Raw genomic sequence first — 14,657 nt, 5'->3', positions numbered from 1 at the left:
AACCTGTGGCTCGTTGGTCTAGGGCTATGATTCTCGCTTAGGGTGCGAGAGGTCCCGGGTTCAAATCCCGGACGAGCCCTCTTCTGTCTTTGCAGCCTCTTTTCTAGAGCAGATTCTGCCATTCTTGGGCCAAACATACGCCACTGTCAAGCAGCAGAGACCCCGCTTTGCAGCTCCTTTTTTTGAGTAGTATCTGGGAACAGGTGGCTCGTTGGTCTAGGGGTATGATTCTCGCTTCGCACATTGAGCATCTTACTGAAAAGTAGCAGACCGTTCTGCCTTCTTTCGGCCAATAATACACCTGCATGTTTTCACGCCTACTTCTCCCTGTTCTCAGTTCCTCATCTGCAATTTAAACTTTGTACAACAGAAGTGAATGTGTCTGAGATGGCTCAGATTGGCTGCCATGCAGGGTAGCCGTTTGCGGTTGACTGGAGGCTCGTGTCCTTTGCTTTGATGTTTTTCTCAATATTGGTTTACAAGGTTCGGAGAGCGTTACACTGAAGATTTAAAGGTCCCTGGTTCGATCCCGGGTTTACTCAGAGTGGAGCCGTGAATGCTTTTCAGACACCATTCTGATGCTTGCTGGTTAGTTGCTGGTTAATTCAGCTCATGTGTTTTGTCGTTGATGTTTTAATCAACATTTATCTACGAGGGCAGGCCAAGCTAGAGCAGGTACGTAAAAATGGAGTTTCTCAGAAATCTGGTCAGTGCATGAGCTCTAATTCTGCCCTTGTCAACTACAGAGGCAGGATGTTAGAGCGACCGTAGCGTCGAGCAGAGTGAAATACGTAGCAAATTGGCCTTTACCGAACAGCAACCTGTGGCTCGTTGGTCTAGGGCTATGATTCTCGCTTAGGGTGCGAGAGGTCCCGGGTTCAAATCCCGGACGAGCCCTCTTCTGTCTTTGCAGCCTCTTTTCTAGAGCAGTTTCAGTCCATTCTGCCATTCTTGGGCCAAACATACGCCACTGTCAAGTAGACTAAAGCTGCGACTGCATGTTTTCATGCCCACATCTCGCTGCTCTTCTTAGTTCCTCATCTGCAGTTTAAACTTTGCCTTGACATTTTTCTAAACATTGGTTTAGGAATGCAGCCCAAGCATTCTTGGATCGCTTGGCGGCGCTGTGAGCCTTCATCTTGCGTTTGCTAGTTGCAGGAGCATCTGAGGGCTTGTCGGTTATGGGGTGTGTTTTTTTTGTTTTATTGCTGGTATGGGAGCGAGAGGGCCCAAGCTCAAATCCCAGAGACCTCGCTTTGCAGCTCCTTTTTTTGAGTAGTATCTGGGAACATGGTGGCTCGTTGGTCTAGGGGTATGATTCTCGCTTCGGGTGCGAGTCCCGGGTTCAAATCCCGGACGAGCCCACATCGAGCATCTTACTGAAAAGTAGCAGACCTTTCGGCCAATAATACACCTGCATGTTTTCACGCCTACTTCTCCCTGTTCTCAGTTCCTCATCTGCAATTTAAACTTTGTACAACAGAAGTGAATGTGTCTGAGATGGCTCAGATTGGCTGCCATGCAGGGTAGCCGTTTGCGGTTGACTGGAGGCTCGTGTCCTTTGCTTTGATGTTTTTCTCAATATTGGTTTACAAGGTTCGGAGAGCGTTACACTGAAGATTTAAAGGTCCCTGGTTCGATCCCGGGTTTACTCAGAGTGGAGCCGTGAATGCTTTTCAGACACCATTCTGATGCTTGCTGGTTAGTTGCTTTTCGCAGAGCCTCCTTGAGTGTTTTCTACACTTCAGACAGACGAACTGACACTGTTGGTTCCATGGTGTAACGGTTAGCACTCTGGACTCTGAATCCAGCAATCCGAGTTCATATCTCGGTGGAACCTTCAAGAGTCTGTCTGGCAGTGTTTGGCATGGAGGAGCTTGGGCTTATGTCACAATTTTGTCTCTGACAGTGTGTCTTTAAATGTATTGCTAAACTGGCCTCCTTTAACCATGGCCTCCAAACCATCTAGAACTCAAATAAAACTAAGCAGGAACTAAATTGAGCAGACAGATGTCATCTGATCCTCTGTGGAGCAGGATTACAGACCTCAGACAGCTTCTCATCAGCAAGATTTGTGTGGCAGTGCCACGGTGTAGATTTCTGCTGTTAAATTCAGCTTATGTGTTTTGTCGTTGATGTTTTAATCAACATTTATCTACGAGGGCAGGCCAAGCTAGAGCAGGTACGTAAAAATGGAGTTTCTCAGAAATCTGGTCAGTGCATGAGCTCTAATTCTGCCCTTGTCAGCTACAGAGGCAGGATGTTAGAGCGACCGTAGCGTCGAGCAGAGTGAAATACGTAGCAAATTGGCCTTTACCGAACAGCAACCTGTGGCTCGTTGGTCTAGGGGTATGATTCTCGCTTAGGGTGCGAGAGGTCCCGGGTTCAAATCCCGGACGAGCCCTCTTCTGTCTTTGCAGCCTCTTTTCTAGAGCAGTTTCAGTCCATTCTGCCATTCTTGGGCCAAACATACGCCACTGTCAAGTAGACTAAAGCTGCGACTGCATGTTTCCATGCCCACATCTCGCTGCTCTTCTTAGTTCCTCATCTGCAGTTTAAACTTTGCCTTGACATTTTTCTAAGCATTGGTTTAGGAATGCAGCCCAAGCATTCTTGGATCGCTTGGCGGCGCTGTGAGCCTTCATCTTGCGTTTGCTAGTTGCAGGAGCATCTGAGGGCTTGTCGGTTATGGGGTGTGTTTTTTTTGTTTTATTGCTGGTATGGGAGCGAGAGGGCCCAAGCTCAAATCCCAGAGACCTCGCTTTGCAGCTCCTTTTTTTGAGTAGTATCTGGGAACATGGTGGCTTGTTGGTCTAGGGGTATGATTCTCGCTTCGGGTGCGAGAGGTCCCGGGTTCAAATCCCGGACGAGCCCACATTGAGCATCTTACTGAAAAGTAGCAGACCTTTCGGCCAATAATACACCCGCATGTTTTCACGCCTACTTCTCCCTGTTCTCAGTTCCTCATCTGCAATTTAAACTTTGTACAACAGAAGTGAATGTGTCTGAGATGGCTCAGATTGGCTGCCATGCAGGGTAGCCGTTTGCGGTTGACTGGAGGCTCGTGTCCTTTGCTTTGATGTTTTTCTCAATATTGGTTTACAAGGTTCGGAGAGCGTTACACTGAAGATTTAAAGGTCCCTGGTTCGATCCCGGGTTTACTCAGAGTGGAGCCGTGAATGCTTTTCAGACACCATTCTGATGCTTGCTGGTTAGTTGCTTTTCGCAGAGCCTCCTTGAGTGTTTTCTACACTTCAGACAGACGAACTGACACTGTTGGTTCCATGGTGTAACGGTTAGCACTCTGGACTCTGAATCCAGCAATCCGAGTTCAAATCTCGGTGGAACCTTCAAAAGTCTGTCTGGCAGTGTTTGGCATGGAGGAGCTTGGGCTTATGTCACAATTTTGTCTCTGACAGTGTGTCTTTAAATGTATTGCTAAACTGGCCTCCTTTAACCATGGCCTCCAAACCATCTAGAACTCAAATAAAACTAAGCAGGAACTAAATTGAGCAGACAGATGTCATCTGATCCTCTGTGGAGCAGGATTACAGACCTCAGACAGCTTCTCATCAGCAAGATTTGTGTGGCAGTGCCACGGTGTAGATTTCTGCTGTTAAATTCAGCTTATGTGTTTTGTCGTTGATGTTTTAATCAACATTTATCTACGAGGGCAGGCCAAGCTAGAGCAGGTACGTAAAAATGGAGTTTCTCAGAAATCTGGTCAGTGCATGAGCTCTAATTCTGCCCTTGTCAGCTACAGAGGCAGGATGTTAGAGCGACCGTAGCGTCGAGCAGAGTGAAATACGTAGGAAATTGGCCTTTACCGAACAGCAACCTGTGGCTCGTTGGTCTAGGGGTATGATTCTCGCTTAGGGTGCGAGAGGTCCCGGGTTCAAATCCCGGACGAGCCCTCTTCTGTCTTTGCAGCCTCTTTTCTAGAGCAGTTTCAGTCCATTCTGCCATTCTTGGGCCAAACATACGCCACTGTCAAGTAGACTAAAGCTGCGACTGCATGTTTTCATGCCCACATCTCGCTGCTCTTCTTAGTTCCTCATCTGCAGTTTAAACTTTGCCTTGACATTTTTCTAAACATTGGTTTAGGAATGCAGCCCAAGCATTCTTGGATCGCTTCACGGCGCTGTGAGCCTTCATCTTGCGTTTGCTAGTTGCAGGAGCATCTGAGGGCTTGTCGGTTATGGGGTGTGTTTTTTTTGTTTTATTGCTGGTATGGGAGCGAGAGGGCCCAAGCTCAAATCCCAGAGACCTCGCTTTGCAGCTCCTTTTTTTGAGTAGTATCTGGGAACATGGTGGCTCGTTGGTCTAGGGGTATGATTCTCGCTTCGGGTGCGAGAGGTCCCGGGTTCAAATCCCGGACGAGCCCACATTGAGCATCTTACTGAAAAGTAGCAGACCGTTCTGCCTTCTTTCGGCCAATAATACACCTGCATGTTTTCACGCCAACTTCTCCCTGTTCTCAGTTCCTCATCTGCAATTTAAACTTTGTACAACAGAAGTGAATGTGTCTGAGATGGCTCAGATTGGCTGCCATGCAGGGTAGCCGTTTGCGGTTGACTGGAGGCTCGTGTCCTTTGCTTTGATGTTTTTCTCAATATTGGTTTACAAGGTTCGGAGAGCGTTACACTGAAGATTTAAAGGTCCCTGGTTAGATCCCGGGTTTACTCAGAGTGGAGCCGTGAATGCTTTTCAGACACCATTCTGATGCTTGCTGGTTAGTTGCTTTTCGCAGAGCCTCCTTGAGTGTTTTCTACACTTCAGACAGACGAACTGACACTGTTGGTTCCATGGTGTAACGGTTAGCAATCTGGACTCTGAATCCAGCAATCCGAGTTCAAATCTCGGTGGAACCTCCAAGAGTCTGTTTGGCATGGAGGAGCTTGGGCTTATGTCACAATTTTGTCTCTGACAGTGTGTCTTTAAATGTATTGCTAAACTGGCCTCCTTTAACCATGGCCTCCAAACCATCTAGAACTCAAATAAAACTAAGCAGGAACTAAATTGAGCAGACAGATGTCATCTGATCCTCTGTGGAGCAGGATTACAGACCTCAGACAGCTTCTCATCAGCAAGATTTGTGTGGCAGTGCCACGGTGTAGATTTCTGCTGTTAAATTCAGCTTATGTGTTTTGTCTTTGATGTTTTAATCAACATTTATCTACGAGGGCAGGCCAAGCTAGAGCAGGTACGTAAAAATGGAGTTTCTCAGAAATCTGGTCAGTGCATGAGCTCTAATTCTGCCCTTGTCAGCTACAGAGGCAGGATGTTAGAGCGACCGTAGCGTCGAGCAGAGTGAAATACGTAGCAAATTGGCCTTTACCGAACAGCAACCTGTGGCTCGTTGGTCTAGGGGTATGATTCTCGCTTAGGGTGCGAGAGGTCCCGGGTTCAAATCCCGGACGAGCCCTCTTCTGTCTTTGCAGCCTCTTTTCTAGAGCAGATTCTGCCATTCTTGGGCCAAACATACGCCACTGTCAAGTAGACTAAAGCTGCGACTGCATGTTTTCATGCCCACATCTCGCTGCTCTTCTTAGTTCCTCATCTGCAGTTTAAACTTTGCCTTGACATTTTTCTAAACATTGGTTTAGGAATGCAGCCCAAGCATTCTTGGATCGCTTCACGGCGCTGTGAGCCTTCATCTTGCGTTTGCTAGTTGCAGGAGCATCTGAGGGCTTGTCGGTTATGGGGTGTGTTTTTTTTGTTTTATTGCTGGTATGGGAGCGAGAGGGCCCAAGCTCAAATCCCAGAGACCTCGCTTTGCAGCTCCTTTTTTTGAGTAGTATCTGGGAACATGGTGGCTCGTTGGTCTAGGGGTATGATTCTCGCTTCGGGTGCGAGAGGTCCCGGGTTCAAATCCCGGACGAGCTCACATTGAGCATCTTACTGAAAAGTAGCAGACCGTTCTGCCTTCTTTCGGCCAATAATACACCTGCATGTTTTCACGCCAACTTCTCCCTGTTCTCAGTTCCTCATCTGCAATTTAAACTTTGTACAACAGAAGTGAATGTGTCTGAGATGGCTCAGATTGGCTGCCATGCAGGGTAGCCGTTTGCGGTTGACTGGAGGCTCGTGTCCTTTGCTTTGATGTTTTTCTCAATATTGGTTTACAAGGTTCGGAGAGCGTTACACTGAAGATTTAAAGGTCCCTGGTTCGATCCCGGGTTTACTCAGAGTGGAGCCGTGAATGCTTTTCAGACACCATTCTGATGCTTGCTGGTTAGTTGCTTTTCGCAGAGCCTCCTTGAGTGTTTTCTACACTTCAGACAGACGAACTGACACTGTTGGTTCCATGGTGTAACGGTTAGCACTCTGGACTCTGAATCCAGCAATCTGAGTTCAAATCTCGGTGGAACCTTCAAGAGTCTGTCTGGCAGTGTTTGGCATGGAGGAGCTTGGGCTTATGTCACAATTTTGTCTCTGACAGTGTGTCTTTAAATGTATTGCTAAACTGGCCTCCTTTAACCATGGCCTCCAAACCATCTAGAACTCAAATAAAACTAAGCAGGAACTAAATTGAACAGACAGATGTCATCTGATCCTCTGTGGAGCAGGATTACAGACCTCAGACAGCTTCTCATCAGCAAGATTTGTGTGGCAGTGCCACGGTGTAGATTTCTGCTGTTAAATTCAGCTTATGTGTTTTGTCGTTGATGTTTTAATCAACATTTATCTACGAGGGCAGGCCAAGCTAGAGCAGGTACGTAAAAATGGAGTTTCTCAGAAATCTGGTCAGTGCATGAGCTCTAATTCTGCCCTTGTACAATAATACACCTGCATGTTTTCACGCCTACTTCTCCCTGTTCTCAGTTCCTCATCTGCAATTTAAACTTTGTACAACAGAAGTGAATGTGTCTGAGATGGCTCAGATTGGCTGCCATGCAGGGTAGCCGTTTGCGGTTGACTGGAGGCTCGTGTCCTTTGCTTTGATGTTTTTCTCAATATTGGTTTACAAGGTTCGGAGAGCGTTACACTGAAGATTTAAAGGTCCCTGGTTCGATCCCGGGTTTACTCAGAGTGGAGCCGTGAATGCTTTTCAGACACCATTCTGATGCTTGCTGGTTAGTTGCTGGTTAATTCAGCTTATGTGTTTTGTCGTTGATGTTTTAATCAACATTTATCTACGAGGGCAGGCCAATCTAGAGCAGGTACGTAAAAATGGAGTTTCTCAGAAATCTGGTCAGTGCATGAGCTCTAATTCTGCCCTTGTCAACTACAGAGGCAGGATGTTAGAGCGACCTTAGCGTCGAGCAGAGTGAAATACGTAGCAAATTGGCCTTTATCGAACAGCAACCTGTGGCTCGTTGGTCTAGGGCTATGATTCTCGCTTAGGGTGCGAGAGGTTCTGGGTTCAAATCCCGGACGAGCCCTCTTCTGTCTTTGCAGCCTCTTTTCTAGAGCAGTTTCTGCCATTCTTGGGCCAAACATACGCCACTGTCAAGCAGCAGAGACCCCGCTTTGCATTCTTGGGCCAAACATACGCCACTGTCAAGTAAGACTAAAGCTGCGACTGCATGTTTTCATGCCCACTTCTCGCTGCTCTTCTTAGTTCCTCATCTGCAGTTTAAACTTTGCCTTGACATTTTTCTAAACATTGGTTTAGGAATGCAGCCCAAGCATTTTTGGATCGCTTCACGGCGCTGTGAGCCTTCATCTTGCGTTTGTTAGTTGCAGGAGCATCTGAGCAGGAGCAGCAGAGACCCTCTAGCCAAGCTAGAGCGGGTACGTAAAAATGGAGTTTCTCAGAAATCTGGTCAGTGCATGAGCTCTAATTCTGCCCTTGTCAACTACAGAGGCAGGATGTTAGAGAACAGCAACCTGTGCCTCGTTGGTCTAGGGGTATGATTCTCGCTTAGGGTGCGAGAGGTCCTGGGTTCAAATCCCGGACGAGCCCTCTTCTGTCTTTGCAGCCTCTTTTCTAGAGCAGATTCTGCCATTCTTGGGCCAAACATACGCCACTGTCAAGCAGCAGAGAACCCGCTTTGCAGCTCCTTTTTTTGAGTAGTATTTCGGGAACATGGTGGCTCGTTGGTCTAGGGGTATGATTCTCACTTCGCACATTGAGCATCTTACTGAAAAGTAGCAGATCGTTCTGCCTTCTCTCGGCCAATAATACACCTGCATGTTTTCACGCCTACTTCTCCCTGTTCTCAGTTCCTCATCTGCAATTTAAACTTTGTACAACAGAAGTGAATGTGTCTGAGATGGCTCAGATTGGCTGCCATGCAGGGTAGCCGTTTGCGGTTGACTGGAGGCTCATGTCCTTTGGTTTGATGTTTTTCTCAATATTGGTTTACAAGGTTCGGAGAGCGTTACACTGAAGATTTAAAGGTCCCTGGTTCGATCCCGGGTTTACTCAGAGTGGAGCCGTGAATGCTTTTCAGACACCATTCTGATGCTTGCTGGTTAGTTGCTGGTTAATTCAGCTTATGTGTTTTGTCGTTGATGTTTTAATCAACATTTATCTACGAGGGCAGGCCAAGCTAGAGCAGGTACGTAAAAATGGAGTTTCTCAGAAATCTGGTCAGTGCATGAGCTCTAATTCTGCCCTTGTCAACTACAGAGGCAGGATGTTAGAGTGACCGTAGCGTCGAGCAGAGTGAAATACGTAGCAAATTGGCCTTTACCGAACAGCAACCTGTGGCTCGTTGGTCTAGGGCTATGATTCTCGCTTAGGGTGCGAGAGGTCCCGGGTTCAAATCCCGGACGAGCCCTCTTCTGTCTTTGCAGCCTCTTTTCTAGAGCAGATTCTGCCATTCTTGGGCCAAACATACGCCACTGTCAAGCAGCAGAGACCCCGCTTTGCAGCTCCTTTTTTTGAGTAGTATCTGGGAACAGGTGGCTCGTTGGTCTAGGGGTATGATTCTCGCTTCGCACATTGAGCATCTTACTGAAAAGTAGCAGACCATTCTGCCTTCTTTCGGCCAATAATACACCTGCATGTTTTCACGCCTACTTCTCCCTGTTCTCAGTTCCTCATCTGCAATTTAAACTTTGTACAACAGAAGTGAATGTGTCTGAGATGGCTCAGATTGGCTGCCATGCAGGGTAGCCGTTTGCGGTTGACTGGAGGCTCGTGTCCTTTGCTTTGATGTTTTTCTCAATATTGGTTTACAAGGTTCGGAGAGCATTACACTGAAAATTTAAAGGTCCCTGGTTCGATCCCGGGTTTACTCAGAGTGGAGTCGTGAATGCTTTTCAGACACCATTCTGATGCTTGCTGGTTAGTTGCTGGTTAATTAAGCTCATGTGTTTTGTCGTTGATGTTTTAATCAACATTTATCTACGAGGGCAGGCCAAGCTAGAGCAGGTACGTAAAAATGGAGTTTCTCCGAAATCTGGTCAGTGCATGAGCTCTAATTCTGCCCTTGTCAACTACAGAGGCAGGATGTTAGAGCGACCGTAGCGTCGAGCAGAGTGAAATACGTAGCAAATTGGCCTTTGCCGAACAGCAACCTGTGGCTCGTTGGTCTAGGGCTATGATTCTCGCTTAGGTTGCGAGAGGTCCCGGGTTCAAATCCCGGACGAGCCCTCTTCTGTCTTTGCAGCATCTTTTCTAGAGCAGTTTCAGTCCATTCTGCCATTCTTGGGCCAAACATACGCCACTGTCAAGTAGACTAAAGCTGCGACTGCATGTTTTCATGCCCACATCTCGCTGCTCTTCTTAGTTCCTCATCTGCAGTTTAAACTTTGCCTTGACATTTTTCTAAACATTGGTTTAGGAATGCAGCCCAAGCATTCTTGGATCGCTTGGCGGCGCTGTGAGCCTTCATCTTGCGTTTGCTAGTTGCAGGAGCATCTGAGGGCTTGTCGGTTATGGGGTGTGTTTTTTTTGTTTTATTGCTGGTATGGGAGCGAGAGGGCCCAAGCTCAAATCCCAGAGACCTCGCTTTGCAGCTCCTTTTTTTGACGGCACGGCTCGTTGGTCTAGGGGTATGATTCTCGCTTCGGGTGCGAGTCCTGGGTTCAAATCCCGGACGAGCCCACATCGAGCATCTTACTGAAAAGTAGCAGACCTTTCGGCCAATAATACACCTGCATGTTTTCACGCCTACTTCTCCCTGTTCTCAGTTCCTCATCTGCAATTTAAACTTTGTACAACAGAAGTGAATGTGTCTGAGATGGCTCAGATTGGCTGCCATGCAGGGTAGCCGTTTGCGGTTGACTGGAGGCTCGTGTCCTTTGCTTTGATGTTTTTCTCAATATTGGTTTACAAGGTTCGGAGAGCGTTACACTGAAGATTTAAAGGTCCCTGGTTCGATCCCGGGTTTACTCAGAGTGGAGCCGTGAATGCTTTTCAGACACCATTCTGATGCTTGCTGGTTAGTTGCTTTTCGCAGAGCCTCCTTGAGTGTTTTCTACACTTCAGACAGACGAACTGACACTGTTGGTTCCATGGTGTAACGGTTAGCACTCTGGACTCTGAATCCAGCAATCTGAGTTCAAATCTCGGTGGAACCTTCAAGAGTCTGTCTGGCAGTGTTTGGCATGGAGGAGCTTGGGCTTATGTCACAATTTTGTCTCTGACAGTGTGTCTTTAAATGTATTGCTAAACTGGCCTCCTTTAACCATGGCCTCCAAACCATCTAGAACTCAAATAAAACTAAGCAGGAACTAAATTGAACAGACAGATGTCATCTGATCCTCTGTGGAGCAGGATTACAGACCTCAGACAGCTTCTCATCAGCAAGATTTGTGTGGCAGTGCCACGGTGTAGATTTCTGCTGTTAAATTCAGCTTATGTGTTTTGTCGTTGATGTTTTAATCAACATTTATCTACGAGGGCAGGCCAAGCTAGAGCAGGTACGTAAAAATGGAGTTTCTCAGAAATCTGGTCAGTGCATGAGCTCTAATTCTGCCCTTGTACAATAATACACCTGCATGTTTTCACGCCTACTTCTCCCTGTTCTCAGTTCCTCATCTGCAATTTAAACTTTGTACAACAGAAGTGAATGTGTCTGAGATGGCTCAGATTGGCTGCCATGCAGGGTAGCCGTTTGCGGTTGACTGGAGGCTCGTGTCCTTTGCTTTGATGTTTTTCTCAATATTGGTTTACAAGGTTCGGAGAGCGTTACACTGAAGATTTAAAGGTCCCTGGTTCGATCCCGGGTTTACTCAGAGTGGAGCCGTGAATGCTTTTCAGACACCATTCTGATGCTTGCTGGTTAGTTGCTGGTTAATTCAGCTTATGTGTTTTGTCGTTGATGTTTTAATCAACATTTATCTACGAGGGCAGGCCAATCTAGAGCAGGTACGTAAAAATGGAGTTTCTCAGAAATCTGGTCAGTGCATGAGCTCTAATTCTGCCCTTGTCAACTACAGAGGCAGGATGTTAGAGCGACCTTAGCGTCGAGCAGAGTGAAATACGTAGCAAATTGGCCTTTATCGAACAGCAACCTGTGGCTCGTTGGTCTAGGGCTATGATTCTCGCTTAGGGTGCGAGAGGTTCCGGGTTCAAATCCCGGACGAGCCCTCTTCTGTCTTTGCAGCCTCTTTTCTAGAGCAGTTTCTGCCATTCTTGGGCCAAACATACGCCACTGTCAAGCAGCAGAGACCCCGCTTTGCATTCTTGGGCCAAACATACGCCACTGTCAAGTAAGACTAAAGCTGCGACTGCATGTTTTCATGCCCACTTCTCGCTGCTCTTCTTAGTTCCTCATCTGCAGTTTAAACTTTGCCTTGACATTTTTCTAAACATTGGTTTAGGAATGCAGCCCAAGCATTTTTGGATCGCTTCACGGCGCTGTGAGCCTTCATCTTGCGTTTGTTAGTTGCAGGAGCATCTGAGCAGGAGCAGCAGAGACCCTCTAGCCAAGCTAGAGCGGGTACGTAAAAATGGAGTTTCTCAGAAATCTGGTCAGTGCATGAGCTCTAATTCTGCCCTTGTCAACTACAGAGGCAGGATGTTAGAGAACAGCAACCTGTGCCTCGTTGGTCTAGGGGTATGATTCTCGCTAAGGGTGCGAGAGGTCCTGGGTTCAAATCCCGGACGAGCCCTCTTCTGTCTTTGCAGCCTCTTTTCTAGAGCAGATTCTGCCATTCTTGGGCCAAACATACGCCACTGTCAAGCAGCAGAGAACCCGCTTTGCAGCTCCTTTTTTTGAGTAGTATTTCGGGAACATGGTGGCTCGTTGGTCTAGGGGTATGATTCTCGCTTCGCACATTGAGCATCTTACTGAAAAGTAGCAGATCGTTCTGCCTTCTCTCGGCCAATAATACACCTGCATGTTTTCACGCCTACTTCTCCCTGTTCTCAGTTCCTCATCTGCAATTTAAACTTTGTACAACAGAAGTGAATGTGTCTGAGATGGCTCAGATTGGCTGCCATGCAGGGTAGCCGTTTGCGGTTGACTGGAGGCTCATGTCCTTTGGTTTGATGTTTTTCTCAATATTGGTTTACAAGGTTCGGAGAGCGTTACACTGAAGATTTAAAGGTCCCTGGTTCGATCCCGGGTTTACTCAGAGTGGAGCCGTGAATGCTTTTCAGACACCATTCTGATGCTTGCTGGTTAGTTGCTGGTTAATTCAGCTTATGTGTTTTGTCGTTGATGTTTTAATCAACATTTATCTACGAGGGCAGGCCAAGCTAGAGCAGGTACGTAAAAATGGAGTTTCTCAGAAATCTGGTCAGTGCATGAGCTCTAATTCTGCCCTTGTCAACTACAGAGGCAGGATGTTAGAGTGACCGTAGCGTCGAGCAGAGTGAAATACGTAGCAAATTGGCCTTTACCGAACAGCAACCTGTGGCTCGTTGGTCTAGGGCTATGATTCTCGCTTAGGGTGCGAGAGGTCCCGGGTTCAAATCCCGGACGAGCCCTCTTCTGTCTTTGCAGCCTCTTTTCTAGAGCAGATTCTGCCATTCTTGGGCCAAACATACGCCACTGTCAAGCAGCAGAGACCCCGCTTTGCAGCTCCTTTTTTTGAGTAGTATCTGGGAACAGGTGGCTCGTTGGTCTAGGGGTATGATTCTCGCTTCGCACATTGAGCATCTTACTGAAAAGTAGCAGACCATTCTGCCTTCTTTCGGCCAATAATACACCTGCATGTTTTCACGCCTACTTCTCCCTGTTCTCAGTTCCTCATCTGCAATTTAAACTTTGTACAACAGAAGTGAATGTGTCTGAGATGGCTCAGATTGGCTGCCATGCAGGGTAGCCGTTTGCGGTTGACTGGAGGCTCGTGTCCTTTGCTTTGATGTTTTTCTCAATATTGGTTTACAAGGTTCGGAGAGCATTACACTGAAAATTTAAAGGTCCCTGGTTCGATCCCGGGTTTACTCAGAGTGGAGTCGTGAATGCTTTTCAGACACCATTCTGATGCTTGCTGGTTAGTTGCTGGTTAATTAAGCTCATGTGTTTTGTCGTTGATGTTTTAATCAACATTTATCTACGAGGGCAGGCCAAGCTAGAGCCGGTACGTAAAAATGGAGTTTCTCCGAAATCTGGTCAGTGCATGAGCTCTAATTCTGCCCTTGTCAACTACAGAGGCAGGATGTTAGAGCGACCGTAGCGTCGAGCAGAGTGAAATACGTAGCAAATTGGCCTTTGCCGAACAGCAACCTGTGGCTCGTTGGTCTAGGGCTATGATTCTCGCTTAGGTTGCGAGAGGTCCCGGGTTCAAATCCCGGACGAGCCCTCTTCTGTCTTTGCAGCATCTTTTCTAGAGCAGTTTCAGTCCATTCTGCCATTCTTGGGCCAAACATACGCCACTGTCAAGTAGACTAAAGCTGCGACTGCATGTTTTCATGCCCACATCTCGCTGCTCTTCTTAGTTCCTCATCTGCAGTTTAAACTTTGCCTTGACATTTTTCTAAACATTGGTTTAGGAATGCAGCCCAAGCATTCTTGGATCGCTTGGCGGCGCTGTGAGCCTTCATCTTGCGTTTGCTAGTTGCAGGAGCATCTGAGGGCTTGTCGGTTATGGGGTGTGTTTTTTTTGTTTTATTGCTGGTATGGGAGCGAGAGGGCCCAAGCTCAAATCCCAGAGACCTCGCTTTGCAGCTCCTTTTTTTGACGGCACGGCTCGTTGGTCTAGGGGTATGATTCTCGCTTCGGGTGCGAGTCCTGGGTTCAAATCCCGGACGAGCCCACATCGAGCATCTTACTGAAAAGTAGCAGACCTTTCGGCCAATAATACACCTGCATGTTTTCACGCCTACTTCTCCCTGTTCTCAGTTCCTCATCTGCAATTTAAACTTTGTACAACAGAAGTGAATGTGTCTGAGATGGCTCAGATTGGCTGCCAAGCAGGGTAGCCGTTTGCGGTTGACTGGAGGCTCGTGTCCTTTGCTTTGATGTTTTTCTCAATATTGGTTTACAAGGTTCGGAGAGCGTTACACTGAAGATTTAAAGGTCCCTGGTTCGATCCCGGGTTTACTCAGAGTGGAGCCGTGAATGCTTTTCAGACACCATTCTGATGCTTGCTGGTTAGTTGCTTTTCGCAGAGCCTCCTTGAGTGTTTTCTACACTTCAGACAGACGAACTGACACTGTTGGTTCCATGGTGTAACGGTTAGCACTCTGGACTCTGAATCCAGCAATCCGAGTTCATATCTCGGTGGAACCTTCAAGAGTCTGTCTGGCAGTGTTTGGCATGGAGGAGCTTGGGCTTATGTCACAATTTTGTCTCTGACAGTGTGTCTTT

The 14,657-nt window shown here is 47.3% G+C and overlaps 24 non-coding genes across 24 annotated transcripts; all 24 read left to right on the top strand.

Moving 5' to 3' along the window:
• Positions 1-7: 7 nt before the first annotated feature.
• trnap-agg (transfer RNA proline (anticodon AGG)) lies at positions 8-79 on the top strand. Its single transcript has one exon. It is a non-coding gene; the product is annotated as a tRNA-Pro (tRNA).
• Positions 80-825: 746 nt separating this feature from the next.
• trnap-agg (transfer RNA proline (anticodon AGG)) lies at positions 826-897 on the top strand. Its single transcript has one exon. It is a non-coding gene; the product is annotated as a tRNA-Pro (tRNA).
• Positions 898-1,295: 398 nt separating this feature from the next.
• Positions 1,296-1,364, top strand: trnap-cgg (transfer RNA proline (anticodon CGG)). The gene has a single exon. It is a non-coding gene; the product is annotated as a tRNA-Pro (tRNA).
• Positions 1,365-1,768: 404 nt separating this feature from the next.
• trnaq-cug (transfer RNA glutamine (anticodon CUG)) lies at positions 1,769-1,840 on the top strand. Its single transcript has one exon. It is a non-coding gene; the product is annotated as a tRNA-Gln (tRNA).
• A 492-nt stretch (positions 1,841-2,332) lies between these two features.
• On the top strand, positions 2,333-2,404 carry trnap-agg (transfer RNA proline (anticodon AGG)). Its single transcript has one exon. It is a non-coding gene; the product is annotated as a tRNA-Pro (tRNA).
• Positions 2,405-2,802: 398 nt separating this feature from the next.
• trnap-cgg (transfer RNA proline (anticodon CGG)) lies at positions 2,803-2,874 on the top strand. Its single transcript has one exon. It is a non-coding gene; the product is annotated as a tRNA-Pro (tRNA).
• A 404-nt stretch (positions 2,875-3,278) lies between these two features.
• trnaq-cug (transfer RNA glutamine (anticodon CUG)) lies at positions 3,279-3,350 on the top strand. The gene has a single exon. It is a non-coding gene; the product is annotated as a tRNA-Gln (tRNA).
• Positions 3,351-3,842: 492 nt separating this feature from the next.
• On the top strand, positions 3,843-3,914 carry trnap-agg (transfer RNA proline (anticodon AGG)). Its single transcript has one exon. It is a non-coding gene; the product is annotated as a tRNA-Pro (tRNA).
• A 398-nt stretch (positions 3,915-4,312) lies between these two features.
• Positions 4,313-4,384, top strand: trnap-cgg (transfer RNA proline (anticodon CGG)). Its single transcript has one exon. It is a non-coding gene; the product is annotated as a tRNA-Pro (tRNA).
• A 415-nt stretch (positions 4,385-4,799) lies between these two features.
• On the top strand, positions 4,800-4,871 carry trnaq-cug (transfer RNA glutamine (anticodon CUG)). The gene has a single exon. It is a non-coding gene; the product is annotated as a tRNA-Gln (tRNA).
• Positions 4,872-5,353: 482 nt separating this feature from the next.
• On the top strand, positions 5,354-5,425 carry trnap-agg (transfer RNA proline (anticodon AGG)). Its single transcript has one exon. It is a non-coding gene; the product is annotated as a tRNA-Pro (tRNA).
• Positions 5,426-5,814: 389 nt separating this feature from the next.
• Positions 5,815-5,887, top strand: trnap-cgg (transfer RNA proline (anticodon CGG)). The gene has a single exon. It is a non-coding gene; the product is annotated as a tRNA-Pro (tRNA).
• A 414-nt stretch (positions 5,888-6,301) lies between these two features.
• trnaq-cug (transfer RNA glutamine (anticodon CUG)) lies at positions 6,302-6,373 on the top strand. The gene has a single exon. It is a non-coding gene; the product is annotated as a tRNA-Gln (tRNA).
• A 940-nt stretch (positions 6,374-7,313) lies between these two features.
• trnap-agg (transfer RNA proline (anticodon AGG)) lies at positions 7,314-7,385 on the top strand. The gene has a single exon. It is a non-coding gene; the product is annotated as a tRNA-Pro (tRNA).
• Positions 7,386-7,837: 452 nt separating this feature from the next.
• On the top strand, positions 7,838-7,909 carry trnap-agg (transfer RNA proline (anticodon AGG)). Its single transcript has one exon. It is a non-coding gene; the product is annotated as a tRNA-Pro (tRNA).
• Positions 7,910-8,657: 748 nt separating this feature from the next.
• On the top strand, positions 8,658-8,729 carry trnap-agg (transfer RNA proline (anticodon AGG)). Its single transcript has one exon. It is a non-coding gene; the product is annotated as a tRNA-Pro (tRNA).
• A 746-nt stretch (positions 8,730-9,475) lies between these two features.
• Positions 9,476-9,547, top strand: trnap-agg (transfer RNA proline (anticodon AGG)). Its single transcript has one exon. It is a non-coding gene; the product is annotated as a tRNA-Pro (tRNA).
• Positions 9,548-9,931: 384 nt separating this feature from the next.
• Positions 9,932-10,000, top strand: trnap-cgg (transfer RNA proline (anticodon CGG)). Its single transcript has one exon. It is a non-coding gene; the product is annotated as a tRNA-Pro (tRNA).
• Positions 10,001-10,404: 404 nt separating this feature from the next.
• Positions 10,405-10,476, top strand: trnaq-cug (transfer RNA glutamine (anticodon CUG)). Its single transcript has one exon. It is a non-coding gene; the product is annotated as a tRNA-Gln (tRNA).
• Positions 10,477-11,416: 940 nt separating this feature from the next.
• On the top strand, positions 11,417-11,488 carry trnap-agg (transfer RNA proline (anticodon AGG)). Its single transcript has one exon. It is a non-coding gene; the product is annotated as a tRNA-Pro (tRNA).
• A 1,272-nt stretch (positions 11,489-12,760) lies between these two features.
• trnap-agg (transfer RNA proline (anticodon AGG)) lies at positions 12,761-12,832 on the top strand. The gene has a single exon. It is a non-coding gene; the product is annotated as a tRNA-Pro (tRNA).
• Positions 12,833-13,578: 746 nt separating this feature from the next.
• Positions 13,579-13,650, top strand: trnap-agg (transfer RNA proline (anticodon AGG)). Its single transcript has one exon. It is a non-coding gene; the product is annotated as a tRNA-Pro (tRNA).
• Positions 13,651-14,034: 384 nt separating this feature from the next.
• trnap-cgg (transfer RNA proline (anticodon CGG)) lies at positions 14,035-14,103 on the top strand. Its single transcript has one exon. It is a non-coding gene; the product is annotated as a tRNA-Pro (tRNA).
• Positions 14,104-14,507: 404 nt separating this feature from the next.
• trnaq-cug (transfer RNA glutamine (anticodon CUG)) lies at positions 14,508-14,579 on the top strand. Its single transcript has one exon. It is a non-coding gene; the product is annotated as a tRNA-Gln (tRNA).
• The last annotated feature ends 78 nt before the right edge of the window (positions 14,580-14,657 follow it).

The sequence above is a fragment of the Carassius gibelio genome, chromosome B3 (assembly GCF_023724105.1).
Source record: "Carassius gibelio isolate Cgi1373 ecotype wild population from Czech Republic chromosome B3, carGib1.2-hapl.c, whole genome shotgun sequence".
NCBI classification, from domain to species: domain Eukaryota; kingdom Metazoa; phylum Chordata; class Actinopteri; order Cypriniformes; family Cyprinidae; genus Carassius; species Carassius gibelio.
Note: the sequence above shows the minus strand (reverse complement) of the source record. Positions and strands in the feature narration are given on the sequence as shown.